The sequence below is a fragment of the Trichosurus vulpecula genome, chromosome 1 (genome assembly GCF_011100635.1).
Source record: "Trichosurus vulpecula isolate mTriVul1 chromosome 1, mTriVul1.pri, whole genome shotgun sequence".
Lineage (NCBI taxonomy): Eukaryota > Metazoa > Chordata > Mammalia > Diprotodontia > Phalangeridae > Trichosurus > Trichosurus vulpecula.
The window spans coordinates 177,873,387-177,895,820 of record NC_050573.1 but is presented as its reverse complement, the minus strand read 5'-3'; positions in this window follow the sequence as shown (position 1 = coordinate 177,895,820).

Sequence of the window (22,434 nt, the reverse complement as noted above, 5' to 3'; positions counted from 1 at the left end):
GGTCAGAATTACAGAAGTCACCAGAAGCATGGAAAATGTTTAAATGAATAAGCCTAGAAATGATGTCATCTTTTGCAGGATATGCCAAAGAGAAGATGCGATAATGAACAGCCTATGGTTTGTAGATGAGACAAATTGTATTAGCATTTGGTCTTGTGAATCCTTTTCTCTGGTTACATAGAGGGTCTCTATGGGTCAATTAGTTCAGGCATTGTTGTTCATCCTTCATTTTTGAAGAGAACATGGCATCAAGAAGGTGATGCCAGAAACTTGCAAGTGAATTGGATTTAAGTGAGGCAGGACTGTACAAAATCGCCAGCCTCACTTTCACCTCTGGAGCCATCTGGGTCCAGTGGCCAGACATAGATCAGGACAACTGGAGATGGCCCCCAGTTCAGGCCCTATAAACTTATATGAAAGCCTATTACATTGGTAATTATGGCTTTTAACACTTATTCAATCAAGTGCCCTTGAAGAGTTTGGCCTTTGTTTCCTTGAATAAATTAGCAGTCCTTGAAGACCTCTTTGCCTCAAGGAAAAGCCTAGTTTGCATGGGTTTGAGTAACATGTTTGTGGCATCAGAGGCTTTTAGACCACATGGGTTTAAGTCGCATTTTTGTGACGCTTTTAGGTCACATGGGTGAGTCGCATGTGTGACTCACCTTTGACCCTGAACAAGATATATAAACCCAGAGGCTGGCATTCTCCCTTGGGACTCTGAGCCACAGGAGGAGTGGCGTGTGACTCTGGGCCAGCCATTGTCGAGTTCCCCAGCTCGTGAACTCACATGTTGATGCTTTTTGGTAACTATGAATTGTGATTTGGTCTGTTTCTACTGTATGTTTGTATTTGTATTTGCTCTGAAGTTCAGGTTGCTGGCTTTTCCTCCTGAACTAAGTGAGTTTATATGTATATGTTGGATTAAAGTAGGATTGTTAACCCCTTAATGTTGCTTTCCTTAGTAAAGCAGATCAAAAGATTCTGTGCTGGCAGCATTCTTGTTGTTGGGCTTGTGTTGGTCTTTCACCCTCACAGCAGCTGCTAGCTGAATTGTTGCAATACCTATAATAACATCAATGGTAAAAGAAGCTTTAGAAGGAATAAGGATAGTTTTGAAACTAACAGTTTATCCTTAGCCTGAGAGTCCTTTCTGACCTGAGAGCACATGAAGTCAGAAAGAAAATTTAATCCTGAAGAATTTACTCTTGCCTGTGAACTACCTGAGGATGATGTAGAACTAGACTTATGATTTTCAGTAGTGCAATGAATTCCCAATGGGGAAACTCCCTCTACTGATATAGATCAATCTCTTCTCATGGTCTTTGAGTGTTTCCAGGGGTACTGAAAGAATAAATGACATTGCCAATACGTCAGATTTGAACCCAAGTCTTCTTTGTTTCAATGACAGCTTTCTCTCTGTCTCTCTTGAGGATGCCTTGTTTCATAAGTTTTTTTTCTTTAATTGGAGAATATGCCTTCTCAAGTATGTTTTAGTTAGGCTAGCAAAAACTAGCTTGCAATTCTAGAATACTATATAAACAAAAGGAAAGTGTGAAAGAAAGATCAAAGAAATGGGTTTGTGGAAAAGATGAAGCAAATTATTTAAAACAAATGTTTAATGCTGGGGGCACTTCTTTCATGTGAAAGAAAAGCACAATGACATGCTTTTATAGTTTAGGAGAAAAAAGTAGCAGGAGAATGCGGAAATATTTCAGTGTCTATGTTCTGGAGAGAGGAGTATACAGTTTATTAATACAACAGCTTCCAATGAATCTCAGTATGAAGCCATAAGTGACAGATAGTCCTGTAGTCAGAACCATTCCTTGCCAGGAGCAAGACAGGATTGTGATCAGGTTGTAATCAGAGAGCTCCTCAGCTGATGACCCCAAGAACAGCAGTATTTGCGGTCCTGAGGCCAAGTTAGAGTTGGCAGATTGATATAAACTAAGAAGAAGGGTGTGTTACATCAGAGAAAGGGCTAGTGAGGTAAGTGTGAATTAAGATTAGAGGAAATGGGGTGAAAGAGTTCACAGGTATTTAGAGCATATTTTCATATGACTATAAATTGTTTTGATTTCTTCATCAGAAAACAGTTACCACAATGCACAAAGAAAATATAGGATTTTTTGTTGTTTTCTAGTAGGTTTGTGTAAAGGCAGTTGCCACTAGGTGGCACCCTCACACTGTCCCAATTTTGCCTAGTGGCTTCTACCCTGCTCTTCTACTTCCTCCCCACTCCTAAGGTCTGCCATTTATTTAGTCTAAGGGTGGGGAACCTGCAGCCTCAAGGCCACATGTGGTCCTTTAGGTCCTTAGGTGAGGCCTTTTGACTGAGGGGATTTGTTCTGTGAAGTTTGGATTCAGTCAAAGGGCCACACTTGAGGACCTAAGAGGGCCATATGTAGCCTTGAGGCCACAGGTTCCCCACCCCTGATTTAATCTAAATCCCCCTATCTAAAAGGTCAGAGATGAATGCTCTTGCCTATATTGGAATGTTGACTGCTAGCTATCTGTCTATTAAGGAGATGGGAAGGGAATGTTCAAATATATCCATTCCATCATACCAGTTTTCACTAATATCAATCAATATAGGAAGCTGAAATAGAAAGATTCCAAAGCCACAAAGTAAATGTCAAATAAAAGTTTTAGTACATACTATTTTGTCCTTAACCTCTCAATTGTCCGGACAACTCTATGCAAATATAAGTTGTAAAGCAGGTGCAAATCTACATTAGTAGAGGGAGTTTTGTCATCAAGAGTCCCCTACAAAGTTATAAATGCAGTCCAAAAAAAGAGTTCTGTACATAAAACCTACCTGACATTTCTACAAAATAAATAATAGTAAATCATATTTATATGATATACTACTTTAAAGTCTAAAGTGTTTTCCTCTCAACAACCCTATGAAGTATATAGTGTATTATGTCCCCATTTTTTGAATAAGGAAACTGAGGCCGAGAGAGATTAAGTGATTGATCCAAAGTCATGTGACCAGTGAATGCAAACCTGGCTCTTGAACTCAGATATTCTGACTCCAAATCTGATACTTTTCCCACTCTATTGTATATGGCTCCTGTCCCTTTGCAGTGTCCTACTCTGATACCTTAGCATATTACCTAATACCTTAGGTTCTTGAAGACTAAGCTAGCAGGTCATAAACTCTGCTGGGTTTTACAAAACTGGTGAGGCTTCAAGTTAGAACCAAAGAGTACTTCACAGCAACCAAAAGTTATAGAGTGGTTATAATCTGCTTTCATGAAGAATTTCATCACCAGTGACTTCAAACATTGTTTTAAATACCAAAGAAGAAATACACTGGAGCGGGACACTTCCTTTCTCCCCCCACCTCCCACCCCCATTGTTTACTGTGCTGTGTCAAGTAAAATTCTGAGACACAGAGTTCTGGGTAATAAAAATCAATTTATTAACTAGGCCAGCCAATAATCAATAAATTAATGGTCAATAATTTATCTCAGTAATCAAAGATTAAAAGGGAGTCTCTGAACCACCTTAAATGCCCAACTGTCTTTCTGACAGCCCATTATTGGGACCTCCCCGGCAAGACAATCAATGAGGAGGTGGGCTAAAAATCCTCAGCTCCTCCTGATTATTTCATTGATAGGTTTGGGGGGTAGGGTGAGATCAGCTGAGAATGTGACCTGATCACAAGGTTTGAATCCCCTCTGGTGCTCATCAGAATCTCTCTGGCTTGATTTCTCCTTCACAGGCCAGGCCAGGCCACCTCAAACTCTAATGAAGGGACCAAGGTCACATGAATAGTTCTTGGTAACTCATGGTAGGGAGAACCAGCTCAGTTTACATTTTGTTAATGGGATAAACACAGAAGCCCAGACTAGGACCTGGGAGGTGCTGGTACATGATCACATTCCTCTGCTAGTTCCTGGCAGTGATTTTCTATGTGAGCTAAACTAAAAAGTGAGGACTTTAAACAGAAAAGAGAATATTACAAATCAGTATTAATAACCAAATGATAAAGCATTAAAATTAATTTTCCTCGGTAGTATGATAGAGGATTTGCTATTTCATTAAGCTTTCAATAAAATTATAAAGTATCTTTAATCTTAACCAGTATCTTTGCCAGGAAAACCCCACGATTGGTCGGTCCACAGGGTCATAAAGAATCAGACATAGCTGAAGAACAGCAACAATACCACCTAAAACTATTTTCTAGTTGCAAGAACCTTAGTTACACACTCACAAGTTATTATGTTTTCTCACCTCTGAAACTATATTGACTTTTGCCTGTCACAATGCTCTTTCTGGTTTTGTTTGCCCGGTCATGTCTACCTTTCCTTCCAACTTAATATACACACACACTCACACACACACACACATACACACACATACACATACATATACATATATATATATATATATATATATATATATATATATATATATATATATATATATACACACATGCATATCTTTATGCATAGGTGCTTATTGTGTCACCCCAGATTACTCCTTCAAAGACAAGTACTTTCCTTTTAATTTTGTGGTAACTTCTTGTAGTGTATAACTCAGGATCCTAAACATATGCTGACATGATAACTCATGACTGGTGATTTATTTTTAGCATGAAATCTGGTTGGATAAATTTGAAGATGGAATCAAAAAAAGAAAGAACCAAAGAATGTCAGTGCTAGATGGAACCTTAGAAATCTTGCCCAACTCTCTCATTCTATAGATGAGGAAACTTGAAGCCCAAAGACTTGCCCAAGGTAATAAAGACGATGATACGGCGGCAGAAATGGGAGTAAAAGGTTGAGGAGTCAGAATGGAAAGGAGAAAGAAAAAAAAATGGAGGTATAGATGCAACGTGCCCAGGAATGAGGCCCTGTGAGCCAGAGCTGACCGGTTTGTTCCCTGTGGTTTTGAGTCACTTAGTGTGAATGTGTTGAGGGAGTAGCAACAGAAGTACAAGCGGCCAGCGCAGATCTTAGTGGCAAGTAAAGCTACGGCTCTAAGGGATGCCAGGAGCATTGGAACATCCAGTGTGAATAGGTGGGCTCGCTCTGGGGCTTCAGAATACTTTTCCTCCACAATAGTCAGTTAGCCAATTTGGTTCTAAGGATGAGAAACCCAGATCATGCTCGTGGGAAATAATAGCAGCAACAGAAATAATAATTATGATAACTGGCATTTCTCTAGCACTTTCAAGCATGCAAAGTACTCTACATGCATTACCTCTTTGAGGTAGGAGTTATTACAGACAGAGGTTGAGTCACTTGTCCAGGGTCACACTAATAGTAGGTGTCTGAGGCAGGATCAAACTTAAGTCTTCTTGACCCTCTATACAGTATGCCACCTAGCTGCCTAGGTGAGGAAACTCCCCCGGATGTGACCTATTGATATATTATAAGTCAAGGAGAACATAACCCAGGTTGTAACACAGCCACCTGAACCTTGCTCTCCTGACAAGGCCCATGACATAGCATGTGTGAAGTTCACCCAGTAGCCGGTGATCTCTGCCAGGACTGAAGTAATTCCAATCACAGGTAAGCAGAACTCACTCTGAATGTATCAATCATGAGCAAGCTCCGTCAATCGGTCAATTAACATTTATTAAGTACCTACTATGTGCCAGACACTGCGCTAAGCGCTGGGGATACAAATACAAAAATAAGAAAGACACTCCCTGCCTTCAAGAAGCTTAACATCTAATGGGGAAAGACAACACGCAAAAAGAAGCTGGAAAGGGATAAGGGTGGGGTACATGGTGGAAAATTCAGAGACGTCCCAAATTGGTGTAGCCGGGGAAGAAGGGAAGAGATGTTCTCAGCTAACCTCCTTCCTTAGATGGAAGCTTTGGAGTTCATAGTTCTACGCTCCAATCAGAGGGACAGAGGGTGGTGATGAGGTGGAGTCCCAAGGAGTGTTGCAGAATAACGAAGTTTTCCCAATAATGAGCTTCCTGGGGCAGAGAAATTTCAAACTAGGTCAGCCAGGGGAGAGATGCGGAGATGTTCTGAGCTGAGCTTGCTACTTAAATGGAGGTTTTGGAGTTCTGTGAGTTCTGTAACAATGTACAGGGAAGAGAAGGTTCCTTTGAGCATAGCGTTTGCTCGTATGGACTTGGTTATTCCAGTTGTTTCTGTCTATGAGATTCCCCCCCTTGCCTTCTTCTCCCTATGGAAGAAGTATAGTCTGACTGGATTCCTTGTGACACCCCCCCAAAAAAACCACACATATACACACACATCCCAATGTGGGGATGGGGGAGGGGGAGAAACAAAAGATTCCTTTATGACCTGGACAAGTTAAGCTTATAGGAAAAGGATATTATGACGAGTTATGCATATATAAATATCCTTATGCCACCTAGAAGTTAATATAGGAACACCCTACTATTTTCATTCTTTGTGTTACAAAATAAGGTATAGATTAATCTCTACTTGGAAGCAAAGGGATCATTTGACAAGGGGCTTGATGAGAGTGTTTAAATCAAGATGGTATAATAATCTTCCTCTTGAAGGAAAAAATGCATTGTGTATTTTTTGCAGTGCAGCTGCTGCAAGTCTAAAATTTATTATGGGTTATGTTTGACTGTGTATCAAACACTATATGATATCTTCTTCTTTACAATCAGATCAAACTCACTATAAATGGTACCCATTAAATCAACATTTCTTTTGCTTCACAATCCCTGGTAGAGCTGAAAATAATTGAGATTTTTTTAAAAGTATGTGTCATAGGATCATGGAATCATAGATTTGGAGCAGGAAGGAACCTTGGAGTCTGACTTACTTGTTTAGGGCTTGGTTGTCTTACATCCAACTTGAAAGTATTCCAGCCTGAAAAGTAAATGTTTTAAAATGTTAACTGTTCTTCGTTTCACAGATATGACCAAAAAGTTTCCAAATCAGACACCAACTTCAAAACTTCATGTCAGTCTTTTTGTCCTGTCCCTGACAGCGGTGCCAGCCTTAGACAAAAGTGTTGTCTTCAAAGTGTTTTCTGGCTGCCTCACCTTTCTGCCCTTTTTTGCCCCCCCATAGCTCTTTTTGCCTTCCATCTCTGAAACCTGCCTTCTCTAAAGTGTCATATATATTCATTCTTTCACACTAAAGAGTAAATGACTGATAAGGTTTTAATGTGATTCTACTCACAAAGGGATTTCATATAAACTTAGAATTTAAGAGATTAAAGAACCTTAAAGATCAACTTGAAATTCCTTTTTTTTAGGAAGAAACACATCTTTGAAAATGCTATGCAATGTGGTGTAGGGGAAAGGATGTTGGATTTTTAATCCTTCCTCAAATACTTGCCAAATAAGTACTTACTTAATTTTTTCTGAGTCTCAATTTTCTCAGAGTAAACATGCAGAGAACCTATCTCATAAAATTGTTGTGTGGATCAAATGAGGAAAATAAGTGTAAAGTATTTTCTTAACGCAAAATATAAATGTTAGCTATTATTAAGCGTAGTGATTTTCCTCAGGTCATAATCCTTAGAGGCAGAACTAGAATTAGAACACAAATCTAATTCTTTTACCATGCCCAAGTACAAAAAAAAAATGAATCGGTCTCAAACTATGGAATTTTAGACATCAACCAGGAGATACAGAAGGTGCTTGGGGGATGGGACAGGAAGGAAGACTGTCTCTGGGCAGAATGAACATGCAGCAAAGTGAAAAATGGTGAGAGTTTGGGATTTCTCTAGGCCCTGAAATCACAGCATTTAGCTAGCGACCTATTTTAGTTCAATTAAGCCCAGGCCCTCTGACTAGGCACGTATGGGGATGGTGGGAGAAGAGGAAAGGCACTGAAGATTTATTTCATGGGCCTATTGGTTAGCATAAAGTTTTACATTTTAGGGTAAAACATGTAGTAGCCTTCTTTGGAAAGCTTATCAAACAGCCTAGCCCTCTAAGAATTGGGCCAACCTATTTTGTGAAGGTCTTCCTAACTTGGTGGAAGAAATAACCGTAAATGCTATAAAGGAATAAGAAAAAGCAAGATGTTTATCTTTCATTTTTAGCGCTCTTTGTTTTTGTTCTTTTATAGATTGGTGTAGGTTTATAAGTTTACGATTGACTTTAAAAAAACTTGTTATTGATTCAACAACAGATAAATGTGCTGGGGAGAATGCCTGAAAAAACAACAGGGTTTTTTTTTTTGCCTTTAACTAACCAGTTAAATGAGCTTTAGAACATAAAACTTCAGTTGCAGATTAAATATCACCATTTGCCTTTTCAGTCAGTGATGAGAGGAGGAATCACAGGGTGAGAAAATTTCACTCTCACACTCACGTCCACCCACCAGCAAGTTCATCTACACACAGGATTGTAACTCTTATCATTGTTCCAGTTATAAATTAGTATCTTTTTTGTCCAGTGGGGAAGTTAGGGTCACCCCTCCCCCACTCTTAACTCCCCTTCCCTTTCCTCCTCCCCCTCCCACACACAAAGGAGCAGTTAAACTGTCTACTTACATAATCCAAGACAAAGGTAAGTAAAAATAATGCCAATTTGATTATTAGCGAAACGAGGCTGTGTTAGATCTAATTCTAGAAAGCTAGCTTCATGACAGGTATATTTCAGAGGAAGAGCTAAAATCGGTCAGTAACAAGCATTGAATAAGTAGAATTAAGCAGTTAATAGGTAATAGGCTTGTGTTTTAAGCTGCAAGGTAGGGGAACCTGTCACTCAGGTTTCCCTAGACCTGGGGTTCTTAATCTTTTTTGGGTCCTGGACCCCTTTAGCAGTATGGTGAATCTATGAACCCCTTCTATGAATCGTGTTCTTAAATAACTGAAGGATATCAATCAATAAATATTTATTAAGCATCTACTATGTGCCAGGCACTGGACTAAGCCCTGGGGATATATAAAAGAGGCAAAAGACAGTCCTTTCCTTCAGGGAGTTTACAATCTAATGCCAGAGAGCACATTCAAACAAACAGGTACCACGTAAGCTACATACAGCATAAATGGGAAAAAATTAACAGAAAGAAGACTAAAATTAAGAGGGGTTGGGGAAGGCTTCCTGTAGAAGGGGGATTTTAGTTGGGACATAAAGGAAGCCAGGGAGGTCAATAGTCAGAGCAGAGGAGGCAGAGCATTCCAGGAATGGAGGACAATCAGAGAGAATGCCTAGAGTCTCGAGATGGAGTGTCTTCTTTGTGGAATAGCCAGGAGCTCCTGCCAGTGTCACTGGGGAGAAGAATACATGTTAGGGAGTAAAGCATAAGAAGACTAGAAAGGTAGGAAGGGGCTTAGGTTATGAAAGACTTGGAATGCTAGACAAAGAATTTTATATTTGCTCCTGGAAGCAATAGGAAGCTACTAGAGTCTATTGAGTAGGGGGTGACATGATCAGACCTGCATTTTAGGATAACCATTTTAGTGACTGAATGGGAAGATGAATTGGAGTGGGGAGAGACTTGAGATACCACCAGGCTATTGCAATAATCAAGGTATGATGAGGGCCTGCATTAGAGTGGTTGCCAGTGTCAGAGGAGAGAACGAGGCATATTGGAGAGATGTTGCAAAGGAGGAATCAACAGGCCTTGGCAACAGCTTGGATATGGGGGGGGTCATGGTGGGAGATAGTGAGGAATCCAGGATGACTCCTAGGTTGTGAGCCTGAGGGACTGGGAGGGTGATGATGGCCTCTATGATAATAGAGAAAGTACAAAGGGTTGGGGAAGCCTTAGGGAAACATAATGAGTTCTGTTTTGGACATAATTGAGTTAAAGATGTTTATTGGGCATCCAATTTGAGATGTCAGAAAGGCAATTGAAGATGTGAAATTGGAGGTCAGCACAGAGATTGGGGCAAGAAAGGTAGATTTGAGAATCATCAGCATCGAGATGGTAATTAAATCCATGGGAGGTGATGAGATCACCAAATGAAACAGTATAGAGGGAGAAGAGAAGAGAATCCAGGATAGAATCCTGAGGGATATCTACAGTTAAAGGGTATGATCTGGAGGAGGATCCAGCAAAGGAGACAGAGAAGGTACGGTCAGAGAGGTAGAAAGAGAACCGGGAAAGAGAGGTGTCCTGAAAACCTAGAGAGAAGACAGTATCAAGATCAACAGTGTCAAAGGATGCTGAGAAGTCAAGGCAAATGAGGACTAAGAAAAGGTCATTGGAATTGGCAACCAAGGAATCATTAGAAACTTTGGAGAGAACAGTTTCAGTGGAAGGTCAAAAGCCAGATTGTAAGGGTTTAAGAAGAGCATAAGGAGAAAGGAAGTGGAGGCATCTATTGTAGATGGCATTTTTGAGAAGTTTAGCTACAAAGGGCAGAAGAGATATGGAATAATAGTTAGCAGGTTTGGAAGGATCAAATATTAATTTTCTGTTAGAGTTCAGTAGAAATGGAATGGATTTTTCCCCCATCCAAGTTCTTGGAGCCTTAAAATAAGGGATCTGGGGACCCCAGGGTAAGGACCCACTTCCTAGTAGACTTTAAACTCTTTGAAGGTAAGGACTGTACTGTTTTTTCTCCATTTTTATCTCCAATGACTTAAGAGAGTGTTTTTCATACACAAGACACAGTAGTCAATGATTATAACAATCTACTGTTTGATAAACCCAAAGACCCCAGCTTCTGGCATAAGAACTCACTGTTTGACAAAAACTGCTGGGAAAACTGGAAAATAGTATGGCAGGAACTGGTCGTAGACCAATGTCTGACACCGTATACCAGAATAAAGTCCAAATGGGCACGTGATCTAGGTATAAAGACTGATACTATAAACAAATTAGGGGAACAAGGAATAGTTTATCTGTCAGATTTATGGGGAATGGAGGAATTTGTGACCAAACAAGAGATAGAGAACATTATGAAGTGCAAAATGGACAATTTTGATTACATTAAATTGAAAAGTTTTTGCACAAACAAAACCAATGAAACCAAGATTAGGAGGGAAGCAGAAAATTGGGAAAGAATTTTTATAACTAATATCTTTGGTAAAGGCCTCATTTCTAAAATATATACAGAACTGAGTCAAATTTACAAAAATACAAGTCATTCCCCAATTGATAAAAGGGCAAAGGATACAAACAGGCAATTTTCAGAGGAAGAAATTAAAGCTATCTATAGTCATATGAAAAAAAATGCTCTAAATCACTATTTATTAGAGAGATGCAAATCAAAACAACTCTGAGGTACCACATCACACCTACCAGATTGGCTAACATGACAGAATAGGAAAGTGATAAATGCTGGAGAAGATGTGGGAAAGTTGGAACTAATTCATTGTTGGTGGAGCTGTGAGCTGATCCAACCATTCTGGAGAACAATTTGGAACTATGCCCAAAGGGGTATAAAAATGTTCATACCCTTTGACCCAGCAATAGTGTTTTATCCCAATAGGGCTGTATCCCAAAGAGATCATAAAAATGGGAAAAGGTCCCACATGTACAAAAATATTTATAGCAACTCTTTTTGTGGTGGCAAGAACTGGAAACCAAGGGGATGCCCATCAATTGGGGAATGGCTGAACAAGTAGTGGTATATGAAAGTAGTGAAATACTATTGTGCTATGAGAAATGATGAACAGGCACACTTTGGAAAAACCTGGAAAGACTTATATGAACTGATGCTGAGTGAAGTGAGCAGAACCAGGAGAACATTGTACACAGTAACAGCCACACTGTGCGAGGACTGATTTTAATATACTTAGCCCTTCTCAGCAATTCAAGGACCTAAAACTTTCCCAAAGGACTCATGATAGAAAAAGTCATCCACATCCAGAGAAAGAACTATGGAGTCAGAATGCAGAGTGAAGCAGACTCTTTTCTCTTTTGTTTTGTTTTCTTTCTCATAGTTTCTCCCATTCATTATAATTCTTCTGTGCAAAATGACTAATGTGAAAATGTGTTGAGTAGGAAAGTATGTATAGAGCATATGTCGGATTGCAAGCCATCTTGGTGAAGGAGGGGGAGAAAATTTAAAACTTATGGAAATGAATGTTGAAAACTGAAAATAAGTAAATTAAATATTTTAAATAAATAAATAATACACTTATAAATTATAAGTTTAAAAAAAGATTTTGTTTTTCAAAGTAAGTTTTGGTTTTTTACAATTGGTTTTAAACTATTCTTTTGGTTTTTTAACAATTTATTTCTTCTAGGAATTCTAATTTGATCTTGTGCCCAACCTGGGTTATTCTTTGAGGCTTTTCTTTTAGATGTTTTTGGAGTTACTTTCTTTTTTTGGGTTTGCCTCTCAGGTGTCTTTGGCATCATAATAGCAATTTATCCTTTTTTTGTTTGTTTGTTTACTCATTTTTCCAGACTTTGCTTCAGGGTTTTGTGTTAGAGAGAGGCCCTGTGTGTTTCAGAGACTGGCCTTGTATGTTACTGGCCTGTTTTGTTTAAGACCCTCCCACTATTTTTGAGTTATTGATTGCTATATTCTTGTAGGATCATAGGGACAGCTCAAGCCAGAGAGCTGTATATTATCAGCAGGCCCTTTTCAGTCAGGTCAAAGGCCTAGTCATATCAGTTCTAGACAGACTCTGGTTTGTGTCTAGTCACCACGGCTGCAGACTAGCACCTGGATGGCAATCCAGTAGATAGTAGTTGGTTCTAGCTTCTTTCAGCTGGAAGGCTCACAGGTTCAGAGCAACACAGCTGCTGGCCTAGCTCTATTCTGGGCAAAAGGAGCTGAGTCGATTCCAGGGGTGCTGCTTGCCTAGCACTATTCTCTGCTTTCGACTGAGACCATAATCTGCTCTGTGTTGGGAAGAAGAAAATAAGCATTTATTAAGAGATTACTATACAGCAGAACTTATACTAAGCACCTATTATGTACCAGGCACTGTGAGAGATGCTGCTGGCCAGGAGCAGTTCTGGGCCTTGGGTTATCTGTGACCTACTCTGGACAACCTGGCATCGTGGGCCTGGCTGGAAACTCTGGGAACTGAGCCTTTAATTTCTGGGAGATCCCATTGCTGTTGCTCTGGGACAGGGACCGAGTTCACAATGTGCTCTGAGAGACCCCTTCCTCGTCTAATGATCTGGCCCCTCTGGAACACCCTGTGCTTTTGGCCTTGTCTGGGGCTGATTCCAAGATCAGCTTGTGTTGTTGGCCTACCTCTGGAGCTTTGAGGACTGAGTCTGTGATCCTGGCCCATCTCTGTTCCACAGTTCTGCCCTGGCCACTTGTCCGCAGGTGGAAAGATGGCCCATTGTAGTTTCTCTTTCAATTTCTCAATCATTGGTTGTTCTTTTGCTCTTCTTATATCCTTGTTGCAGCAGTTGTAGGAGAAAGTAGGCTATACTACCACCTCCTATTCTGCCATAAACACTTGTAGATCTAAAACAGAGAACAACCAAATGCTACTTAACTTAGGATTTCTGACCAAGAGCAATGAGAGCTCAAGAGTAGTATGTAGAAGAGCTGGAAAAAGAAAAGATTTGAACTAGGACTTGACGGATGGGCAGAGGGAGGAAGTGTAAACATTCCTGGGACTGAGAACTTTCACCCTGGGGCTGAACCATCCTCACTGGTAAGTGAGTGAATAAAAATTTAATAAGCCCCCTATATCTTTTTTAAAATTCTGAACTTTATTAATAAACACCAAATAAAGAAGACATTTTCACATACATAGTAGAATAGAACATCTCATGCATGATTCTGCAGATCTCTATACATAATTGTAAATAAGGCATTTCTTTTTAAGTATATAGCAATAGTTTTCAAAGCTGTTCTGCTTGTCTGTGCTTCTTTTTGGCATTCTTTCTATTCTCTTCATTAAAAAAGACAAAAAACAAAAAAATTCAATGACTCTTATTTTTTTTAAATTTTTTTCTTTTTCACTACTCTATCCCTACCCCGACCTACTCCCACTGGAAAAAGAAAGAGAGGGGAAAGCACTTTTTTAAAAATACGCATAATCAAGCAAAACTTATTCTCACATTGGATGTATCCAAAAATGTGCCCATCATTTCTCTGTTAAGAGGTAGGTAGCATATTTCATTAGTCTTCTAGAATTATAGTTCATTGCATTGATCAAACTTAACAAGTCTTTCAAAGTTGTTATTCTTTGTAATGTTTTTTATTGTATAAATTTTTCTCCTAGTTCTGCTTATCTCACTCTGCATCAGTTTATGAGGTTTCCCTAGTTTTCTCAGCACTTTGCATGGTGTCTGACACATAAGTGCTTTCTCATTCATTCATTCAATGTGTCTTCTACTGTATGTAGGGGACAATGACAATATCAATATGACAACCAAAATTTTGAGTTAGTTCATAGTGTGTGAAATAAAGTTGGCAGTATAGGGAAAGATTTGGAAATTCTTAAGAGACAGTTATTACTATTTTTTAAACTGGCTCATTTTATTGCCATCCTTCTCCAATCTTACAAATGCTTCCCATTAGGATTACTACTCCTGTCTTCCCCTGTCTAAGAACTGTGTTAAACTCATAAAATCTCCAGTTGAACTTGGGCTCAAATGCTCTTTTGCTTTTACAGTGATAAAACTTCTATTAAGAGACAAAATTCTAATGGCTGGAATAAGTGGTGCAAGAGTTTATAACTAACAAAAATAAGTCACCTCGTCCATTGACCTTTGTTTCAAATAAATCATTCTTCAGCTGCTTTAGCCCCAATCTCCTTCCCTTTACCCCCACCTCCAACTCTCCAAGATCTAATTGTCTAGACAAGTATGGCGCAATCTTGGACCTTGCTAACATAGACTCCTGCTGATTGCACACAATTTTATCTATTTCAGTGCAATGCTATTCTGTAAACAGCCTAGCCACTGGAGTAAAAGAATCAGAGTTAAAATCCTAGAATACTCTGCTTCATGTTAGTGCCTACTACCTTTCTTGGATTTGCTGGATTTTCCTTAGCGGTATTGCTGCCTTTTGAACTCTATGAATAAATGGTTTAAATAGACTAACATCTTTTAGGTGTGATCTCTTAAATTATTCAGAAGCCTTAGCCCTGTGTCAGCAGAAAAAAAAAATAAACAGATCTATTTGTTCAATTTTTCTAAAACCACTGTAAAGTCCCCTAGATCTAAAATTATGAAAAACAAACTCTGAATTAGAAAAAGAGAATCTCATGGTTAGAAAGGATTTTTATCAGAGGCCATTTAGTCGAGATATATAATTCTTGGTTCCTTAGTAGAAGAGAATATGAATTTGCCACCTTGTAGAATTCTGACATCTAAATGAGACAAACACTTCTAATACCTTCAGTTTTTTATTGTCTGCACTAATGGAAGGGAACAGAGCCATAGGGTATTCCAAAGTTGTAAGTGAAAAATAAGCATTCATTTATGATTATGAATATAGAGCATTGGATTTGGAATCTGAAGACATGCTCAAATCTCAGATCATCAAATCCTGTGAAACAAAGGTTCTTCTGAAGGCATCTTTATCACAGTTATTAGTTTTCATGTCTCAACATAATAGACCCATGTCTTAATTTGTTCCTAGCAATAATATGAATTGTACAATGTTAATTTCAACAGCAAGTGAAAACATATTATTAGTAATATGGAACATTTTATTTTCACATGGTTGTAGATAGCATTGATTTCTTTATTTGAGAACTGCTTGTTCATATTCTTTGACCACTTATATATTTGGAAATGGCTCTTGTTCTTATACATTTGTATCCATTTTAACATATTTTAGATGTTAGACCCTTATTAGAAAAATATGTTGTACAAATTTTCCCAATTTTTTGGTTCCCTGCTGATTCTTAATGTATTTATTTTGTTTATAGAAAACCTTTTCAATTTTATATAATCAAAATTGTCCATTTTACCTTATACGATCATTTATATCTTTTTTCTTTTTTCTTTTTTGGAGGTGGGAAGGCAGGGCAATTGGGGTTAAGTGACTTGTCCAAGGTCACACAGCTAGTAAGTGTGTCAAGTGTCTGAGGCTGGATTTGAACTCAGGTCCTCCTGAGCGCCAGGGCTGGTGCTCTACTCACTGCTCCCCTCTATCTTTTTTTAGATAATAATTCTCCCCCTATCCATAGTTATGAAGATATCTTCCCTCATCCGCACCCTCTCTTTTAATTATATGACCATTCACATACATTCGGAGTTTATTTTGCATTAAAGCATAAAATGTTGGTCTAAAGAGTGAGGAGGCACAGCAGATAGAGTGCTGGGCCTGGAGTCAGGAATTCAAATCCAGCCTTAGATACTTACTAGCCATGTGACCCCATAATTTAGGTATGATTTTGATATGGTTAGACCTCTTTCCCATTTTTTCCTCATTATTTCTCTTAAGAATCTCAACCTTGTGTTCCTCCAGATGAACCTTGTTATTATTTTATTGGGATTGATAAATAACCCCTTGGCATTCTGATAGGAATGGCACTAATTCTGCAAATTAATTTGGACAGTATGATCATTTTTATTATATTGTAATGGCCTGACTATAAGACGTTAATATCTCTTCAATTAACTAAATTTTATTTTATTGCTGTAAAGTTTTGAAAATTTATATTCTTGTAAGTCCTGAGTTGATGGACTTTCAGATGTTATGCAAAATCTGTATTTATTTTGAATGGGATTTCTTTTCAATCTTTTCCTGTTGGATTTTGTTAGTAATATACAGAAAAATTTGTGAATTTTATGGGTTTATTTTATATCCTGCTTCTTTGTTGAAGTTTTTGTTTATTTCAATTAATTTTAGTGGCATCTTTAGGGGGTCTCTAAACCATCACATTATCTTTAAGTAGTGATAATTTCATTTTCTCTTTGACTATGTTCTTTCAATTTATTTTTTCTTTTCTTATTGCTTTAACTAGCATTTCTAGAATGATATTAAATAATACTAGTGACAATGAGCATCCTTGCCTTAACCCTAATCTTGCAGGAAAGGACTCTAGTGTTTTTTGCTTTATAGATAATGCTAATTGTTGGTCTTTAATACTTATAATTGACCATTTTAAGGAATGATGAATTTATTCCGATATTTTCTAGTGTTTTTAAACATAAATAATTGTTACGTTTTTTCAAAACTTTTTTAACCTACTCATATAATAGTTTTAAAGAAAAACATTTTTGTTATTATTGTGTTCAATTATATTCATAATCTTCCTAATGAAGAAGCAGCTCTACATTTCTGGCATAAAATCCAACCTCATCATAGTGCATGATATTTGGAAAATTTTACTGGAGCCTCTTTGCTAATATTTTGTTCAAGATTTTTGAATCTATATTAATTAGAAGTATTTGTTTATATTTTTTTCTGTTTCATCTTTCCCTGATTTAGGTATCAGGACCATATTTATTTCATAAAACAAATGTAGGGATGACTTCTTCCTTTATTTTTACAAATAATTTATGTAGTCTTGGAATTATGTTTTGAATGTTTCATTCAAACATTCCTGAGATAATTTAAATTAGCTTACTTAAAATTTTAACACTATTTTTCTCCAATTAAAAATTGATCTTTTCTATCACTTAAAAGAGGCATTATCCACTAAATTACTGATGGGCTTTAGCCCATGTAAATAACGTGAACATCATAAACTATAAAATCATAGTTCAGGTTATTTTAAGATTCATTTTATAATTTAATTTTTAATTTCGTACCATTTGGGGAGAAAGGCATGGAGACAGGCTTTAGCCCATCAGTAATTTAGTGGATAATGCATCTATCACGAATGGATTCTCAACTCCTTGATAGATTGATAAAATTTACATTATTATATGTCATTCAGTACTTTTCAGTTGTGTTTGACTTTTTGTGTCAGGGTTTTTTTCTTGGCAAAGAGACTGGAGTGGTTTGCCATTTCCTTCTTCAGCTCATTTTACAGATTAGGAAACTGAGGCAAACAGGGTTAAGTGACTTGCCCCTGATCACAATTATTTTATGTACTTTAAAATAATTAGAGCAATAATGTGAGAAACTGCCAATGCTAGTGGAAAAGGCACCAGGCTCCCAGGCAGATGATTTAATCACTCAATCAATCAGTTAAGTCAGTCAGTAAGTACTAAGCCCCTATCCTATGCCAGGCACTGTGCTAGATACCAGGAACATAAAGACAGAAAAGAAAACAATTCTTGTTTTTAAGGAGTTCACATTCTATTTTGACTATACTTCAGACTCAGATTCAAGTCATCTTGGTTTTGCCTCTTAACTAGTGGCATAACTTAAGCAAGTAATTTCAACTTTCTGCATTTCTGTTTCATCAGCTATAAAATGATAGGGATGATCTCTAAGGCTATGTTTACGGTAGGGAAGTGTATTGGTAATTAAGGTGGGCTTTTAGCACTTATTCAATCAAGTGCCCTTGAAGAGTTTGACCTTTGTTTCCTTGATTAAATTAGGAGTCCTTGATGACCTCCTTGACTCAAGGGAAAGCCTAGTTCACATGGGTTTGAGTGACGTGTTTGTGACATCAGAGGCTTTTAGACTACATGGGTTTAAGTTGCATTTTTGTGACGCTTTTAGGTCACATGGGTGAGTCGCATGTATGACTCACCTTTGACCCTGAACAAGATATATAAATCCAGAGGTTGGTGTTCTCCCTGGGAATTCTGAGCCACAGGAGGAGTGGTGCTCGACTCTGGGCCAGCGGTTGTTAAGAGCTCCCCAACTTGTGAACTTAGATGTTGATGCTTTTTGGTAACTATGAATTGTGATCTGGTCTGTTTATATTGTATATGTTTATAATTTGTTTGTATTTGCTCTGAAGTTCAGGTTGCTGGCTTTTCCTCCTGAACTAAGTGAGTTTATATGTATAGGTTGGATTAAAGTAAGATTGTTAACCCCTTAACATTGCTTTCCTTAGTAAAGCAGATCAAAAGAACCTGTGCTGGCAGCATTCTTGTTGTTGGGCTTATGTTGGTCTATCACCCCCACAACAGCTGCTCACCGAATTGTTGCAACAGGAAGGAAGGGGATATAGAGTGTCTACTATGTGTCAGGAGCTTTTCTTACAAATATTAACTTATTTGATCTTTATAACAACTCTAGGCAAGCAGAGGTGAGGTGACTTGCCTAGGATTACATAGTTAGTGTCTTAGGTCATATCTGGACCCTGGACTCTTCCTGAGTCAGGGCCCAGCACTCTATGCACTGCACCACCAGCTGCCTCTAGGTTAATGCTTGGTAAACAGTCTCTTCATATACTGAATCTTCAATTAGGAATCTCTTTCTCTATTTCTTCTGGAAGCAATAGCTTCTGTTCACAGTGTCCCAATGAGATAAATTATTAATTTAGTGGAATAAATTACTGCCTCATTAGGCTTATTCTAACTTCAGGTCCATGATGATTAATGTGTTAAGAACGAACAGCTAGTGGGGCAACTAGGTGGTGCAGTGAGTAGAGCATCAGCCCTGGAGTCAGGAGGACCTGAGTTCAAATCCAGCCTCAGATACTTGACACACTTACTAGCTGTGTGACCTTCGGCAAGTCACTTAACCCCAACTGCCCTACCAAAAAACAAAAACAACAACAAGAATGAATAGTTAGGAGCAATGCATTGGGGTATATGTTTGCATAGGTTCCCAGTTCTTCTAATTAACCAATTATTCTTCCTCAAACTGACTTCTTGAAATGTTCAAGTCCTTTAACTTTTAGTCAGGGTGTAAATAACGTGAACATCATAAACTATAAAATCATAGTTCAGGTTATTTTAAGATTCATTTTATAATTTAATTTTTAATTTCGTACCATTTGGGGAGAAAGGCATGGAGACAGGAACATAGGCAAATCATTCTTAGCTGACAGAGGAAGGTGGATGTGTCTAGTACCATTTAATTTTTCCCATTAAAATGGGCTTGACCTCTCCCTTCTCTTAGTCAATCATAAGACTTTAGGTAAAGACCACAATAGCCCCCTGTCATATAAAGGTTGGAAACTCCTATTGAAATTCATTTCTCTAAATCATTAAAAAAGAGGAAGATAATTTCCTAGGGTGTGGCACTACTATAATAAGCAAAAAAAAAATTTAAAGAAAGTTCAAAAGGTTATTTTCATAGCTATTTTTTCCAATTAGCTGTTTTCAAGAAGTCACAGAATAATTTTTATTTATATGGTAACCCTCACAAAGCACTTATAGGTTAATATGTCATTTGATCCTCATAATAATACTTTACTATACATAGTGGAAATAGCAGTATCCCTACTTTCTAGATGAGGATCCTGAGAGACTCAAAGAGGTTAACTGATATTCAATGTCACACATCTAGTAAATAGTAGAACTGGGACTCAAATGCAGGTCTTATGACTCTTAAGTCCACTGTACTTTCCGTTAGAAATGGATGTCTCTCAGCAATTCCCAGTCCTCTCTCCTAAAAGAAAATAAGTGCATTTTTAGCACAAAATGCCAACAATACATGTATATAGCAACATATTCCCCTGCTGAAATTTGTCAGACTCCCTACAACATGGTAAGCCTTTCTCAAAGGAAATGAATCTGAACCCTTTTTGACTAGACCCAGCTCTTTGGGCTGTAACAATTGAGTGCATTGCCAAATATAGCATTGTTAGTGAGGCTAAAATTTCTAATGACCTTGAATGTGTTTTCAAATCCAAATGAAGGCTTTCATTTCTAGTAGAAAGCACAGTATAATGAATGAATTGTAATTAAAATGGTCTGTATTAAAGATTTTTCTTTCCTTGTAATATGCTTTTACGAAGCAATGTTTTCTAGGGATTTAAGAGCATTTAATGAATAAGAATTTATCTTCGATAACATAATAATGCCCTCAATACCCCACTGAAGATATTATTTTTAAAATTTGACCTTTTGTAAAACTCTCTGGAAGCTATCTCTGCCACTCCCCCACCCAGCTTGAATTCACATTTGAAGGTTGGGTCCCCCGCAGCGACTATTTTAAGTTTAAAGGTAGTATGGGTCTGAATTCCCAAAACTATAATTCATAAGCACTCCCTGATGTGCTGACCTTTAATAGTCAGCCAGGAGACACAATTAAGTCAAAGCAAAGACATTTACGGCATTGTTAAGGACAGTAGCTACCAAAAAAATTCCTCCTCATGAATCTGGGACATATTCTCACAAATCCACACTCCATGGTAAGAATGAACTTCGAGTACACTGACAGTGAGCTCAGTACATTCATAGGGAAAACATGTGGCTGAGGTGCTCTCCAGTACTGCAAGGCTCAAAGTCCTTTTCCTTCCCATTATGTTCTTATGCTTCTCCCTCTTGGGTTCATTGTCTCTGCTGGGCAGATTGCTCACCTGGACTCTCTGGGTCTACTCCTCTCTGAAGCTCAACTCTAAATAGCCAGGGCATTAGTTATCTCTGGAATCTGTAGTTGACTTTCTTCTCTTTTGCCAGAGGTCTCACTCCTTGAGTCTTCCTCCTGCCTTGAAGCCTGCCTCTATATATATTTTTGTTCTGGAGAGTGTCTCTGATCCCTATGTTGAACTACTCCACTTTCCAAATTGCTCCCTGTTAGATGTGATCTCTTCTACTGGTAGAATAATACATCTGCTAGATATCCTGGCTGATGAGAGGAAGGGGAGAAAATTTCCTCTCACACCTGCTGCCATCTAGTAGACATACAGAAATCACCTCTACAAAACTAATCCCTACAATGGTCTAACTACTTTGCTGTCTGCAGGGCTTGGCAAGTTTAGCTTTTTAAAAAAAATTATTATTGACATCTTTCTTTTTTTATATCACTTATATTTCCCAGGAGGATTAGCATTTTAAAGGCCTCCAGGATTGTGGCCAAACTTTTTCCAGCAAATGAACAGCTACCCTTCCGATTCAATAATTCCTTTTCACTAAGTTGAAGAGATAACGTGGAATAGGACAGGCCTTTTAACTTCATTAGCATATTAATACCTGGCTACTTCTGTTATCTGTCCCTTACTTTTTATGATTACGTCAACTAACTAGTTAGCAGGGGTTAGGGGTCAGAATCAAATCATACTCCCACATACACTTTTATATATGAAAACTGTAGTACAGAACAGTTACATGAAATGCAAATGGTGGAGGTAAGTAGGTTATGAAGGTCATATCTACAGAAATGATTAAACTGGAACGCAAAATGGGATCTCTAGTACTTTCAGCTGCCAAAACTCAAATGCAAAAATGATATCTTTAGCGTTTCAGCTGTCAAAACCCAGAATTAACTGTACAATTGATCTGCTGTGCAGAAAAAATGACTAAGATGGCCCAGTTCCCATATAGGAACATGTGGACATGTCCTCAAGTGCAATGAGAAGGTTGATAGATAGGTCAAGTGTGCTGTTGAAGTTGACTAATGGTATCCAATACTGATAGTAACCAAAGAACGAAATCTGAACATGATTTGTTAATCTTCTTGGGAGGTTCAAGGCCTTAAATCTTACCTCTTACATATAGCTTTACCCACCTAGATAAAAGTGGTGTAATAACTGCCTAATTATTTTCTTATTCTGGGCACCAAATATTTTAATACCTTCTTCAACATGAAACTCACCAACACTGATGTTTGTACTGGGTACAAATG